Source organism: Gopherus flavomarginatus, chromosome 16 (assembly GCF_025201925.1).
Source record: "Gopherus flavomarginatus isolate rGopFla2 chromosome 16, rGopFla2.mat.asm, whole genome shotgun sequence".
Classification (NCBI taxonomy): Eukaryota; Metazoa; Chordata; order Testudines; family Testudinidae; genus Gopherus; species Gopherus flavomarginatus.
This window is the reverse complement of record NC_066632.1, coordinates 23,954,096-23,968,695: the sequence shown is the minus strand read 5'-3', so window position 1 is coordinate 23,968,695 and position 14,600 is coordinate 23,954,096. Positions and strand designations below refer to the sequence as shown.

Sequence of the window (14,600 nt, the reverse complement as noted above, 5' to 3'; positions counted from 1 at the left end):
CAAAGAAGTCACATGTCATATTGCACTCTGTACAGTTCTCTGAAAGATACAAATATCAGTAGAAACAACTGTGATTATGGAAGGCTGGGTACCTGTAGAAAGGTCCCTGGCTGAACTCCTTCTCTGACTTTTCACATAACTAGGTATTTGTGAGCTAAAGCCCATCCTTTATAGTGATCTCTCCTATTTCCCCAGGCCAGGTTTAGAATCTCCTTTTCGTGTTGGTGGGCCGTATCGATAATCTCCTTTAAACCTTCCAGCTGAAGAGATTTAAGATCTCCCAGTCATTTCACTTGAAGGAAGATTCGAAGTCTGTAAGACTCTGGCGCTCTTGCACAATGCGAAAATCCAGGCTGTGATATTACTTACTGCCACAGCGAGGGTGAAATAGTTGAGGTAATGGAAAAAAGAGGAGACAGAGCCTCCAGGGTGAAACCCACCTCTATGCAGGACAACATAAAGTTAACACCCTACTTAAATCACACTTAACTCCCATGGTGAGGACTTAAATGGTGCATCAGCCTCGTGCTGACCCTCTGAATAGGGGTGAATTTTGCCCTAAATTAATACAATCCATTCCATTGACTGATCTTTAACCATTGTTCAAGCCCTGTTACTCCAGGACACCCAGTCCTCACTGACACTATGAGAATGGCCATACTGGGTCAGACCAATGGTACATCTAGCAGTATCCTGTCTCCAACAGTGGTCAGTACCAGGGCTTCAGGGGGAGAATATAGGACAGGGGAATTTTGGAGAGATCCACCTCTGCCTGCCTTCCTCCCTGGCTTCTGGCAGAGATTTCGGATCACTCCAAGGATGGGGTTACCTCCCGGACCATTCTAATAGCCAGAGATGGACTTATAGGCTCTTTAGAAGCAAATAAATGGCAACAAAAGGCATACAGGGCAAGAGAAGGGAAGACTTCCTGAGAGAGACCCAGAAAGAGGTGGTCAGAGATAACGAGAATGAGAGAGAAGCCCAGAGAGACAAGCTGAGACATGACATAACAGGGTGATGCTGGGCTAGGATCCAGGAGACTTGATTTATTTCCTGGCTCTGCCACAGACTTCCCATGTGACCTCGGGCATGTGACTCCATGGGTCTCAGTTTCCCCACGTGTAAAATGGGGTAATAAGCCTTTTTCTGTCTGCCTTGTCTATTTAGGCTGAAGCTTTTCAGAATAGTAACTGTGTTTTACCATATGTGTGTAGAATGGGGGGCCCCAATTTTGATTAGTGGCTACTTTAATACAAATAACAAATAAGAAGAAGATATGAGGAGAGAGAAGTGGGGAAGGAAACAGATCTGAAACTTTTCCTCTACAATAGAATGTCAAATGGGAAATTATAGCTTGACTGTTATTTAGAGATAAGGGCAAACAGAAATAAATAGGAAAGGGAGGCAGAAATGACATCAGATTCCTGTCTTCCCATTGGATACATCTCTGGAATGTATGATAACCTTATACCATAAAGGTCATGTGACATCATACCCCAGGAGTCAGGAGTTAATTTAGCAGCAAACTCCAGTGTATTCTCCTAAATAGGGAAGCGGTAGGAGCAGATAGGGTTTCACCAAGCACAATGTTTACGGGTTACTTCAGCAAAGCAAAACAGGCTGATCTCACTTCCAGCTTCTCCAGCTGAGTTGCTCATCCTTGCCTTTGCCAAGCCAGCCTGGTTGGTGGGCCTCCCTTCTGCTATCATGTCACCACTGCACGGACCAGGGCTGGACGGTGAGTTTCAATGCCAATGACAATACTCTGAGCTCTCCGCTCAGTAGAATGATTGTGGAGCCTGCATTTACCCTCACACCCCTGCCAATGCTCTAAGACCCTGACCTGCAAGAGCAGCAGCAGCTTCCTCTTGTGGGCTGGGTACACCTGGGGCATAAATGATGGCTCTGATGTCCCCAAACTGACATCACCCATTCAGGATTGATCTCAGCTACTGACCAGCACCCATTACCCCATGGGGGAAGCATTATTAGCTAAATGAATTAATAACAAATAAGAAAACAACTATTCTAATCTATTCCTTGTTCTGGGCTGTCCAGTGCCATCTGCTTTCTCTGTGTTTGTCTTTTAGATTGCAAGCTCTTTGGGGTAGGGATTTTTGCTGTGTTTGTCTTTTGCCCAGAGCCAAGCATGATGCTGTTCGTGCTTAACCAGTAACTGATAATCAGTGAGCCAGTGCCTGATCCTGTGCAAACAATCTGCATATAAAATATGCCCCCTGCCCCAAGGGGTTGACAACCTAATGCTTAGACAAACCATGTGGTACGGACACATGAAATGCACTGGATGATGGCTCCAACTCATCAAAGGGCAGATGTCATTGATAGATCCAGGGGAGGCTCTAGCTTTATTGCTGCCTCAAGCACGGCAGTCAGGCTGCCTTCAGCAGCTTGCCTGTGGGAGGTCCCCGGTCCTGCGGATTTGGAGTACCCACCACCGAATTGCCGCCGAATCCGTGGGACCGGTGGACCTCCCGCAGGAATGCTGCCAAAGGCTGCCTGACTGCTGCCCTCACAGGGACTGGCAGGGCACCCCCCATGGCTTGCCGCCCCAGGCACGCGCTTGGAGTGCTCATGCCTGGAGCTGCTGCTAGATAGATCATCCCTCCAAAGCAGCTAAATAGAGGACAGAAACAAAACAAAGTAACATTTGAAAAAGGAAATTGTAAAGGACTCCGATCTAGCTTTGTGTTTCTAGTGAGCCCATCAGTGGAGTATCTGGGCAATGCCTCTTCTCGAAGCTCCAGTTGCTTTGGGCATCTTTTACTCCTAGGCAGTGAGATGCTCTGTGCTGCACCATTGAGGCTCTGTGCTACTGACTCAAGTGCTGATGACTCTGAAGTGACAGTGGGGCTGCTGCTAGGTCACCAGCCATCACATCCACTCTGTCCAATCTCCTCTCCTCAAGTCATTCCCAGTGCCTTACTTGGTCACAGCTGTAGAGCGCAGAGTGTAGCTGGTCTCCGGAGCCTGACTGCTGATTCTGGTTACCCAATGCACTGCAGGTGCTTGGACCCAGGGGACAGCCTTACTCAAATAGCTTGCCAGTTAGATTTTTCTGGCTTCCTGTTCCAGGGCTTGGCCTAGCCCAGGGTAGGAAATCTCCAGCAATTCCCAGGGCTGAAGCAGATAGAGCAGAGCTTTGAGACTTAAGGTTGCCTGAAGCCCGTCTGGCTGGGGTGAATCTCCCCCGTCATTCTCCACAGTGAGTGTTAGGGAGAGAGACTGAGATGAGAGCAAGCAGTGTGGTGAGCCCAGCGAGTGGGCAAGCACACCACAAATTCTAAGCGGCAAACTGCCCCTTTAATCAGCACAAAACTATTGTTATTGGCACCGAAATCTGCTGTTAAAAAACCACCCACACTCTGTAATCAAAAACCCTGGAAGTGAGGCAAGACTGTAGTTTACCAGTCACTGAAACCATCACAAGTCAGAGGAAAGTGGGGAGATTTTCAGAGGAGAGAATCCCGTTCCCACAGTGGACCTTGCATTTCACATGTGATTTTTGCCCTGCTATCTGCTTCACCATTACAGGTTCCCAGCATTCAGGTTGGTAGTGCAGGTCTCCAAATTATAGTTTAGACTCTGTTCTTTAAAAAGTCTCCCAGTCCTAGGATTTATCAGGGATTGTATTTGTCTGAGAACATGGGGTTACCAACCTGCCCTTGCAACCTCAGCATGGACTATAAAATGAAAGCACTTAGAGCAGAGGACTGGAAGTTTGCACTCAAGTTTCTAGTCACAGTTGGCAATTACCATGGGTTTCCACTCAGAGGCAAGGTCTGGGAGGCAGGATTCCTAAATCCTAATCCTGGCTCAGCCACTGACCTGCTGTGTGGATTTAAGCAAGTCATTATCCATGCCTCAGTTTCCCCATCTGTAAAATGGAGAGAACAACAATTACCTATCTTCTAGGAGGTTGAGTCTTCCTTAATTGCTATTTAGAGAATGCTTTGAGATCCTTGCATGAAAAGGCAAAGTATTATTGTTATAAATCTACACTCCCTTCAACCAAACACTAGGCTTTCAAAATCAAAGATGCTCCCCGTTTTTCCTCGATTGTGAACTCAAACACTTGGGAGTGACTAAAGTATTTTTAGTGAGAAGAAATCTCAGTATTTCTTAGCTGCTATAGGCTTTTCCCCCCGCTCTCTTTCCAAGACGCATGAGTGCAGCAATTATTGTTTCCCTAAGTATAATTTAGAGCTGAGTAAATATGCAGTTTAATCAATGACTAGGGAAACAGCATTGGGAAACTGTTGCTAACCTAGCAAGATCCACCTCTACGGTAATCAAGCGATCGGTAATGTTAGGGTCACCTTCTGCCTCAGATATTCTTCCTCAGGTAGACTAATGATGGGCACCAGCATGTAAAAGCCCTTTTAATAAGAATGCAGAATTTTTGAGGAGGTGTCATACAAAAGTAAAAACGCTCCTCTCACCCGGCCTGTTCCTGGCTGTGGGCTGTGTAAACTGGGGCTATTTGAGGAGGAGAGTTGGTGAGCCTTTTATCTTTGTTTGTCCTAGTTTGAATATAGATTATCAGGTCCCACATTAAGTGACTTCACCGAGTCCCCTCTTTATCCCACTGCTGCACAATCAACATACGATTTGACGCAACCAGATTTTGCTCAGGAGGGTTCCAAGACTGGACTACTGGGGGGGTCTTCAGGTTAGGATTTAGATTCAATGGTAGGTTTGTGTTTAAGGAGTGGCCCACAACTGGAATAGCAGGGGGTGCCGGGGTCAGGAGGGAAGTGTATTGCACCAAGTCTGCCCATGGTATGCCAGCGTGGGACCAGCATTTTCCATTTCACACTTTCAGGTGGCAGAAGCTATTCTAATATGTTTCATATATATGGCATTGTTATGAGAATCACAGTCAATCTGGTTAAGCTCTCTGTTCTGATGGAGCCCTCTATACTTTGGATTTACGCTATAGAATAATTACACTTTAAAAACCTTCTCAGTCTTTCAGCTCTGTTATGAAACCACGAAGGGCCATTTGAGGCCACTTCCTTTACTATCTGTCCCCATAAACATCACACTGAATGATGGGGGCTGGGAGGAGAAGGGCCCACTTCCCTTAGGATTCAGAAATAAAGATTTGAGCCCATATTCAGAGAGGTCATTAAGCAATTTGCACTCTGCCTTTTGTTTTGATTCCACGAGTTGGGATAAAGATCTTGGCGATGGAGCAGTTGTGTGCGCCATGCGAGGGTGGGGAGGGCGGCGGGGGAAGAAAAAGCAGCTGGTCTGAATTTTCCCTCTGTGAGGTGGGTTCACCAAAGGACTCACTTGTTTGTGTGGCCTTGAAATCCAGCGTCATTGTTATGCAACCAGACTGCCAGGAGAATGGCTCCCCTGCCAAGGAGGCTGGGATGGAAATGAGAGAAATGTACCTTCGCAAGACCCTTTCTTGGGTCTGATGCTGATATTTTCCACATGGGCTGGCTCTTTACAGCCCTGATTTTGTGTTGATCGATACCACTGAGCTCGTTATTGATTATGGAGGAGAGATTGGGGATGTCAGTGTCAGTTCCATAAAAGGTATCACAGCCACAGAAGGAATTTGGGTTTGAAAAAAGAGCCAGACAGGAGGGGAGGCTCTGCATTGTATATTTCCAGCAGCACTGGGATCTTGAATTCCTATCAGGGAAGCTAATTTAGCAATCAAGACAAAGATTCCAAGTAGTTTACAAGTGAAAAGAGTGGAGCCTAGCCCTCATCATATAAGTCACTAGACATGTAGGGCCAGATTCATCGATATGTTAGGGCTACTTTATGCTGGTCTATTGGGTTTATGGATGCGTTGCATCACTGGAGCAATCTGGTGCCTAGCTCAGGTTGCAGTAGCTAACAGCTGCACCCAGCCTCCTCTCACCACACTCTTCCGTAAGGGTTTTGTGACAGTTCCCGCAGGATTGGGAAAGGAAACACCAACAGCTTCAGCACTTCAAAGCCTGGGACACGGAATCAGTCAAAACTGTTCTGCCAGGAGAACGCTGCCGCTATTCCTGAAAAGTACAGCTGCTGCCTCTCGCTTGGCAGAGTATAAGGAGCCAGAGCTGTTCCCTGGAGACAGCTGCTCTCACAAGCGGCCAGGCAGGCAGGCAGCCAGCCACATGGGAAAGAGGAAGGCTCCAGTGCAGATTTTGGTTTGCATTGATCCTGTTCTGGAGACCAGTCACGCCACATCCAAATACCCAGGATGACAGCCAGAGTTTGAAAAGGAGCTCCTGAGCCCACAGAGCTCCCGTTTGGAGCTCCTGTGTTGCAGTTCAGATGCCGCCAAACTTTGCCCCGGCAGATGAGACGCTTTGACAACCTGCTAGGAATGCGAGCGTCACACCTAATTGGCATGCAGCGGAATAACTGAGCACAGAGGAGGAGGGAGTGCAAGTGAGGAGACAATAGAAAAGTCAAGGAGAAAAGGCTCAAGGAGGATAGCATGCCTCTGGCCCAGTAACATCCACTGGGGTTTTGCATCTCTAGCCCAACAGCATCCCTCTGGCCTCACACCTACAGCTCCTTGTCCTTCCTCCAAGCCTTGTGTCACTGTTTACAGGTATAAATTGATTTAAAGAAACAATTTGCCCAAGCTCACACAGGGGAGCCTACTATCAAAGAGGTGGTTTCACAACGCAGACTGTTCCTAAGTGATGAGTTCCAGTTTTTCCTCTAGCCCAGGGCAGGCAGAACAAATATGAACAGAAACAAGCAGGGGGAGTCCCTTGTTTTGATCTCATTCATCACGTCCAGCATCACTGACATTTGGAACACCTGACCAGCAATTGAGTGTCCTGTGCTGAGAAGAGCTCGATGTCTCGTGTGGAAGCCACATAAGAATAACGGTAGCTGTTGTTTATTTTCATTGACTTAACCCTAATCAGACAGAGACATAGAAGGAATGTCTTTTCAATCAATATCTGTTGGAGCAAATAATAAAACTAATGAGAGAAATGCCCTAGAAATTGACCTTTTTTATAAGGAACACATGTTCTGAACCAATCCTATATTTAAATAAACAATGACACCCTCTTTTACCAAATACCCAAGGAAAGAACAGACCCAGGGAAGGAATACTGGTCTTCTGCACAGTTGAATGTCTTTAACTGGTCTTGTCAGTATTTGCTAATTTGGTAGCAAACTGTTTGTGTTACGAGATGTCCTCATTTTCCCACTATGAAAGGGAGGGCAGCAAAGTTTCTCTTGAAGTTTTCAACAGCCTGCATTAAAACAAAAACACACAGACAGACAATGTATTACCCGTGGCTTGACATGAAAAAGGCCCATTACCAAATAGGCGTGGAGAGCATTCTTCTTACAACCAGATCAGGCTGAGATGTCAGACAGCCACGCACACTCTGAGACTGGCTGATGCCACAAAGCAATTCAGAAAGTTAAAAGGCAGAAACCAATGAAGATACACTAACATTAAAAAAGCACAAAGTACAGAACTCCCTGATTTCTTTTCCTTTCACCTTCATTGTTCAGCTAGATCCAGACATTACAGAACAATATAAAGACTTTGAAGCACCAGGCTTCCCCATAAAATTGGTATCAACTTCTCTTAGGCCTGGTCTATGTAAGCTGCCTTGCATCAACCTACCCATGGAAATGTCTTCACTTAAATCTGGCTCCTGTTGATGTAAGCACGTCTCTACAATGATTTGGTAACACCACCTCCCTGAACAGCGTAGAGTCATGGTCAATGTAATTAGGGGGATGCAGTGTCACTGAAGACGCTTCGTTGCTTACTTCGACTGTTATGGTATTCAGGAGCCATCTCACAATGCCCTGCACTGACATTACAATTGATACATGCACTCCTGGTGAATACACACACTGCCAGCACAAGGGGCCAACCGTGCCTATGTATGAGCAATTTAACAACTGTGGTGGCTGGATGCCGATGTAAGTTAGGTCAACACAATTTTGTAGCGTAGACATGGCCTTAGACATCTAGATTCTAATACCATTGAAAGTGAGCAGATTTACATACTGCAGTTTGAAAATCTTTCCCTCCACTGGTTTTAGCCTACTGCTACGATTGACAGCACTTTGAGCAAACGTGTGCTTGAGATGAACCCTTAGTACAACAAAGCTACTGATGGTTGATAAGTATTACTGGATGCCACACTGCATTCAAACCACTTTTCTGCATGTATCAATAAACCGAGAGATGAGGCAGTCTGTACACTTGATTCTGTAATTTGTCTGACAATCCCAACTAGGAGAGAAGTTTATTGTTAGACTTAAAGGGCTAGAGTTCCAAAACACTGAATGCTTTCTGAGAGTGTAACAGACGCATGCTCAGTGCAAACTACTGCATGGGGAATTAGCAGAGGTGCATGGCCCGCTGCATTGTTCCTCTCCAGATGGATGGATAGGGTCACTGGGAGCCATAGCTCCATTGGAAAGCCATTGTCTCCTGTGAATAAAAATGGCTAAAGCTGAATAGACGGTTGGGCAACCTTTCTTGCTCTCTCCTTTTGCCTGCCACATTCTCACTAACAAGCCATTCAAAACTTTCTGGCTTGTATTTCAGAGGCATGGCCAGCTGTCCTCTGTGGATAGCTTGCGAGTCGTGGCAGAACTCAGGGGTTTTGGAACCAACGTATGTCATGACCTCTTTGTGGTCAAAGGTCTCTTCTGCATATTCAAGTGACAATTTGCAGATTCCCTGTCTGTCCATATCGGACGTTGCAATCACCTTCACATGGGTGGAAAAAGCCAAAGATGTTGGGGAATCCTGAATCTGATTAGTGTCATCTCTCTGAGAGTATCAGTAGAATAAGTGATGAGCTTTAAGAAGCCACCAGATCTGGAAAAACTTGTCGTCCCTCCCCAACAGATCCCATTTACAAGAATCTGAGAATACTTTGTGTCAGTCCAGGAAATCATTCTCTCAAATTATAATGGGTGCTTTAATTCAGAGTAGAAATTAAGAGTTGGAATCTATAGTCCACTAAGGTTACTTTGCACTTTTATGCAGTAAAAAATGGCCTCAAACTGGCCAGAGATTCCCATTCTTATAGCCACCTCCTACAGCTGCCCTGCCCTACCCTACTTGGCACAAAGAGGAGAAGGAGGGTTGTTTGGGCAGGGGGAAGGAAGGGGAGGGAAGGGCAGCGGGAGTGGCAGAGAGCACAATTTGGACATAGCAGAGAATCAGGGCCGTTATCTCTTCCACCCCTTTTCTATAAGGATAGGGTTTAGCAATGGAACTAAGGAATGCATCGATTCTATCAATTGGATTTTTAATAAACCCATCACCATATTCTCCAGACGCCATATACACAGAAAAAAAGCATCCATTTCCACCATGATCTTTGCCCTTCCATCACTGATCCAGCTTCTTTCACTAGTTTGTTTTCATTTTGTCTCCAGGAACGATGCTGATGAGCATCCCGAATACATAATCGACGAGGACGGCCTGTGCAAAGGGATGCATCTTGCCAAGTCCCCTCAAAGTGGTAAGATTCTGGCTCACCGTGGTCTCCAGCAGTAGAGAATTTCAGCTGAGAGCCTGCCACTCCCAAGAACTTTATTCTGAGATGCATTAGCTATAGCCACAGCTGTTATGTTGGATCATTAAAAGAGAAGTAGTCTGTGCGGTAGCAAGCCCCCCCCCCCCCCGCTTTTACTCTACCTCTTAGTTTGGCCCACTAATTGTGGAAGGTGTTGGGGAGAGTTGCACGTCGGTAAGTGGGTGTGAGTCAGAGTTACGTGTTACTCAGACCAGTTTAGATTCACCCTCCATTTGGCCCAGAGAATATATGCTAATAGAAAGAGGAATCCAAATGAGACGTTGACACTTTATATCACTTGTTTCCATTCTGAAAAACACACTCAGTGCTGCTATTTGGAAGATATTTCCCTCTCTTCCCCTTTGACTTAAAAAAAACAACCAGGCTGGTGCAGATTTCATTACTGAGCGACTATCAGGTCAGTGCTAAAAATTGAAGTGTATCAGAGCCCACCCTCTGACACAAAACTGGACACAGACACACTTGCCTATTATGGTCACCCTACACTCAAAAACATACGGCAAGACACTTCACACACACAGAACCCCCCCACATCTGCACAGGCAAACACGCACAAACACAAAATGAACACTGGGCAGTAACCTCTGCAGAAAACTCTCAATTAACTGCATTTTTTACTGTTGGCCATTAGCAACTGACCTGAAAGAATGTTATCTTTCATTGTTGGGCGGGGGGGGGGGGGGGGGCAGAAATCTGGAGAAAATCTTAAAACAATCATCTTATTTAATGATCGGCGGTCTCACTGTTCGGAGACCTCTCCAAGCAGGAATCTTGCACACTTAAGATGTTGTTTACATTCAGTCTGTGTTTTGAATTCGTTGCCCCCACTATAATCTCTGAGGTTATTTCCTATTGCTGTCACATTGGCTATGCATTCCTGGGCGTTGAGCAATGGCTTTCCCCCATAGGCAGATGTTATGGTCTTGTAGCAGATTGCTAAGTGCTACAGACTTACAGCTCACTGCGCAGGTCAAGATGGAAAAATACCATTATACTTCCGATTCTACCTTGAGCCTGAATGAGCTTCACTGATACTTCTTCATTACTATCTACAGAAATCACATCTTCTTCTGGTGTCTCAAAATTGCAACTAACATGGAGATCATACAAATAATCCTTTGTGTTGATACAGAAACTATTACTAGGAGTTTAATGGCTTTTCATTATGTGCTTGTTGCATTTCTGTCATAGTAGATTTATACCAGAACCTACACCAAAATGGCCCAGCCCTAAAGAAATTGGAAGGAACTTGCTGTAATTTCAGAACATACTGTGCTATATCGCCTGGCCCTGGATGCGTAGAAAAATGTAAAAAAAGTAGAAAACAGAAAGAAGCCTATTTTATATTGGTCAGCAGGGGCATATGTTGGAAAAGAAGGCATTAAACGAATTATTTTGGGGCCATATGAGGAATTTTAACTTTGGGATTAGAAACTGGTTGAGTTTTGGTATAACTATTACTGGGGTTCTGCCCAGGAGGCAACAAGCTCATGCTGGCCTCGATTATTTAAACTCAATATTCGCCTCCAGAATCATTATATAATTAATACACAACATCAGTTCTAGTGTGTGTGTGTCATACTGTAGAATTAAATATCCACCCACAGTACAATCCATCAAGAAACAAGTAATTTATTTCCCTTGTTCCAACTGCCATTTTGGAGAGAATCTAGGATCATTCCAAGACACAAATCATTAATTTGGAATTTAACTGGGATCTTCACAGCCGCACATAAATCTATGTACTCTGAGTAGCAAGAATAGCCTGAAGAGGACTCTGGATGTCTTTCTGGTTTCAAACCAGGGCTCTTCTCTGCTGAGATTAACTGGACATGGGAATGAGAAGATGGCAAGAGTTCGGTAAGATGGCCTATTCTCTGTCCTTTGTTCTGTAGTTCCCATGTCCAGGATTGTAAATGTGGCAATCCTTGTTTCTATTGCTGCACTGTCGATGAACCTGTATGAGGATTACTGGCTCCTTACTCACCTCCAAGATGACTGGAAACAGCAACGAAATCCCCCTTCCCTAGCACCTATTAAGTTCTATACATTGTCTGCATTTACAAACATATCCTGTGAGTTAGGTAAATATTATCCTCCTTTTGCAGATGGGCAAACTGAGGCAAAAAGTAGCTTATCCAAGGCCACTGAGGAAAAACAGTGCCAGGGTAGGATTAGAAATGTAGAGTTCCCGAGTCCCAATCCTATGCTCAGCCCACAGTATCTCTCTCCTACCTTTTGGACGGACCTTGGTGTCTGCTTTGTACTTATGAGATTTCAGTCATAATGGCCAGGGAGTTGCCTCACCACCTTCTGACTCAAAGGCTGTGCAGGAAGAGCTGGCTAGCCACATAAATACATTTGCCTTCCTCATTTCCCTTCCAATCCGGGGAACTCCCAGATTCTGGCAATGTGTTTATATGCATTTGGATCACCTTAAGTATGGCAATTATAATGAATTGTAAATTTAAAGTAGAGGAGTTCTTCTGAAATGTTTAACATTTAGTTGCTTCACTGTGGTTTTGCTGTGTGAATATCTGCATTAACAAATCCAAGTGCCTCTCATATGGCTTTTTGACACGGAGTGCTATCTCCATATTGTATGAATGAGGCACGTCCTTTAGTCTTCTCCATCCAAGAAACTGGACTGTCCTGATTCTTAAGGAATCTGATGATTTTTTTGGAGGAGGAGGATTATAGAAGAATCTATCTGCGGAAGTCCTAGAGATGCCCAGGGTGTGTTTTTAAACATTGCAACTGCTGCATAAGGAAATGAGATCTAGGTTCCCCATCTGGCCTGCTTCAGGAAATTGGCCATCCCCATGTGGATAATATTCCATGTGGAAATTGATCCTTCTCTTTACGTAGTGATCCTTCTTTGCAGCCAAGGCCTGCACTGTCCTACCTTGTTGCTTTCCCCGAGGCTTCTCCTATGTTCCTGGCTTCATCCTCTCTGAGTTCATAGGCCTCCCAATTCCCTGCTCTCAGGGAGTGACTGCAGCCTACTTCCCTGAAGCCCCCTTCTGTTGCCAGCTACCTGGCTTTATACAGAACCCAACAGTTCCTGTCCAGCTGAGCCTGCTTCCAATTAGTTCCCTGCTTCCTGGCTCTTCCTCCAGGGGCACGCTGTGGAGTTAGTTGGCCTGCCCAGCCATCTTAACCCCTTCTAGTCCTATGTGGGGTGGACACTACATCACAGTTAGTCAAAAGAATCATCCAGCTTATTCTTACATGTTGATGCAGCGTCAATCTATCAAAAGCAGGACAGCTCAACACCATGGAGATGTACAGAAGTAACAAATGGATGTAGGGACATATGCCCCATTGAAATCTGTCTCCCTTTTCCTCCTACATTCTCTCTCTTTCTAAATAGTTTTCCTATTAATGCAACATCCTAAAACCTAGTGCTTAAACTCAAATCTATGGCAGAAGATATGGCCTGCAACCACTCTATCTTGGCCTTGTCAGATATCACCATTAGTCATACCATATGATCTCATCTGATATCAGAAGTTAAGTAGCATTGGATGAGACTTCCAAGGAACACCCCAGAGTCTCAGGAAGTGGAATTGGTAACTTAGGCCTGGTCTACACTACACAGTTAGGTAGACATAAACTGCCTCGTATTGACCTGTGCAAGTGTCTTCACTTAAATTTGTCTTCTGCCAATGTAAGTGCTTCTCTACGCCAATTAAGGCCATATCTACATGTACAGCACTGAAGCAGAACAGCTGCACCGGTACATCTGTGCCACTGCAGCATGTGTGGTGAAGATGTTCTATGCTAGGGGTAGGCAACCTATGGCACGAGTGCCGAAGGCGGCACGCGAGCTGATTTGCAGTGGCACTCACACAGCCCAGGTCCTGGCTACCGGTCCAGGGAGGGGGTCTCCGCATTTTAATTTAATTTTAAATGAAGCGTCTTAAACGTTTGAAAAACCTTATTTACTTTACATACAACCATAGTTTAATTATATATTACAGACTTACAAAAAGAGACCTTCTACAAACATTAAAATGTATTGCTGGCACGCAAAACCTTAAATTAGAGTGAATAAATGAAGACTCAGCACACCACTTCTGAAAGGTTGCCAACCCCTGCTCTATGCTGACAGGAGGGACCCTCCTGTTGGCATAAAAAGACCATCCCTGTGAACAGCATAAGCTATGTCACAACATAGCACTGCGCATACTAGCGCTTATGTCAATGTAACTTATGTTGCTCAGGGGGGTAGAATAGTCACACCCCTTAGCGACAAAAGTTTTGCCAACATAGGCGGTAGTGTAGACATAGCCCCAGTAAAAGCACCTCATTGACACAGCATCAGTGCAGACACTGCATTGCTTATGTCAACTGTTACAGGCTTTCAGAAGCTGTCCCTCAATGCCCCTGACAATACAGTTGATACAAGAGCTCCTGGTGAGGACATGCACCACTGACACAAGGAGCCAAGTGTGCACATACACAAGCGATTTCATAATTGTGCTGGCTGTATGCCGACATAGGTTAGATCAACACAATTTTGTAGTGCATACATGGCCTTGTTAGATGCATTTCCCTCTGACTCAGAAGCTGCTGAAAGGATTGCTGCACATTTAAGACCAGATTCAGACCTGCAGGCACAGGATGATACAAACTTCATCCTCTGCCTCCACAGGAACATCTTTGCTAGAAAAGATCCACCCGCATGAATCACAAATAGCTGTACCATCATTGTCCTTCTTCAGGTCAGTTTGGCTGGCGAAGGGTAGCATTAAAATCCCTGGAGGTTGTCTGAGAAAAGCCCTGAATAAGGGTGTCTTCAAGCTGGACTACTCTCATCCCTTCTCTCTACTGGCAAGTGCTACCAACTTCACAGGTGCACTGTGCAGTTCCAGCCCAGTCCTCACAGGCAGCTTGCACCACTGAGCCCCCATTTCCAACAGACCCTCTGTGGCCAGAGGCCAATGAATGAATCTTGCCCTTGGTCTGTAAAGTGCACTGCAATGAAGAAAGCCAAGATATTATTATTGATCACCTCTTAAATCA

The 14,600-nt window shown here is 45.3% G+C and overlaps 1 long non-coding RNA gene across 4 annotated transcripts in view; it reads left to right on the top strand.

The window, feature by feature from the left end:
* The first annotated feature begins 1,645 nt into the window (after window positions 1-1,645).
* Window positions 1,646-14,600, top strand: part of LOC127035437 (uncharacterized) — a 27,834-nt gene continuing 14,879 nt past the window's right edge. For all 4 annotated transcript variants that reach the window (XR_007769804.1, XR_007769806.1, XR_007769805.1 and 1 more), the window contains exons 1-2: window positions 1,646-1,738; window positions 9,412-9,497. This is a non-coding gene — a long non-coding RNA (uncharacterized LOC127035437). The remainder of the gene's footprint in view (window positions 1,739-9,411; window positions 9,498-14,600) is intronic.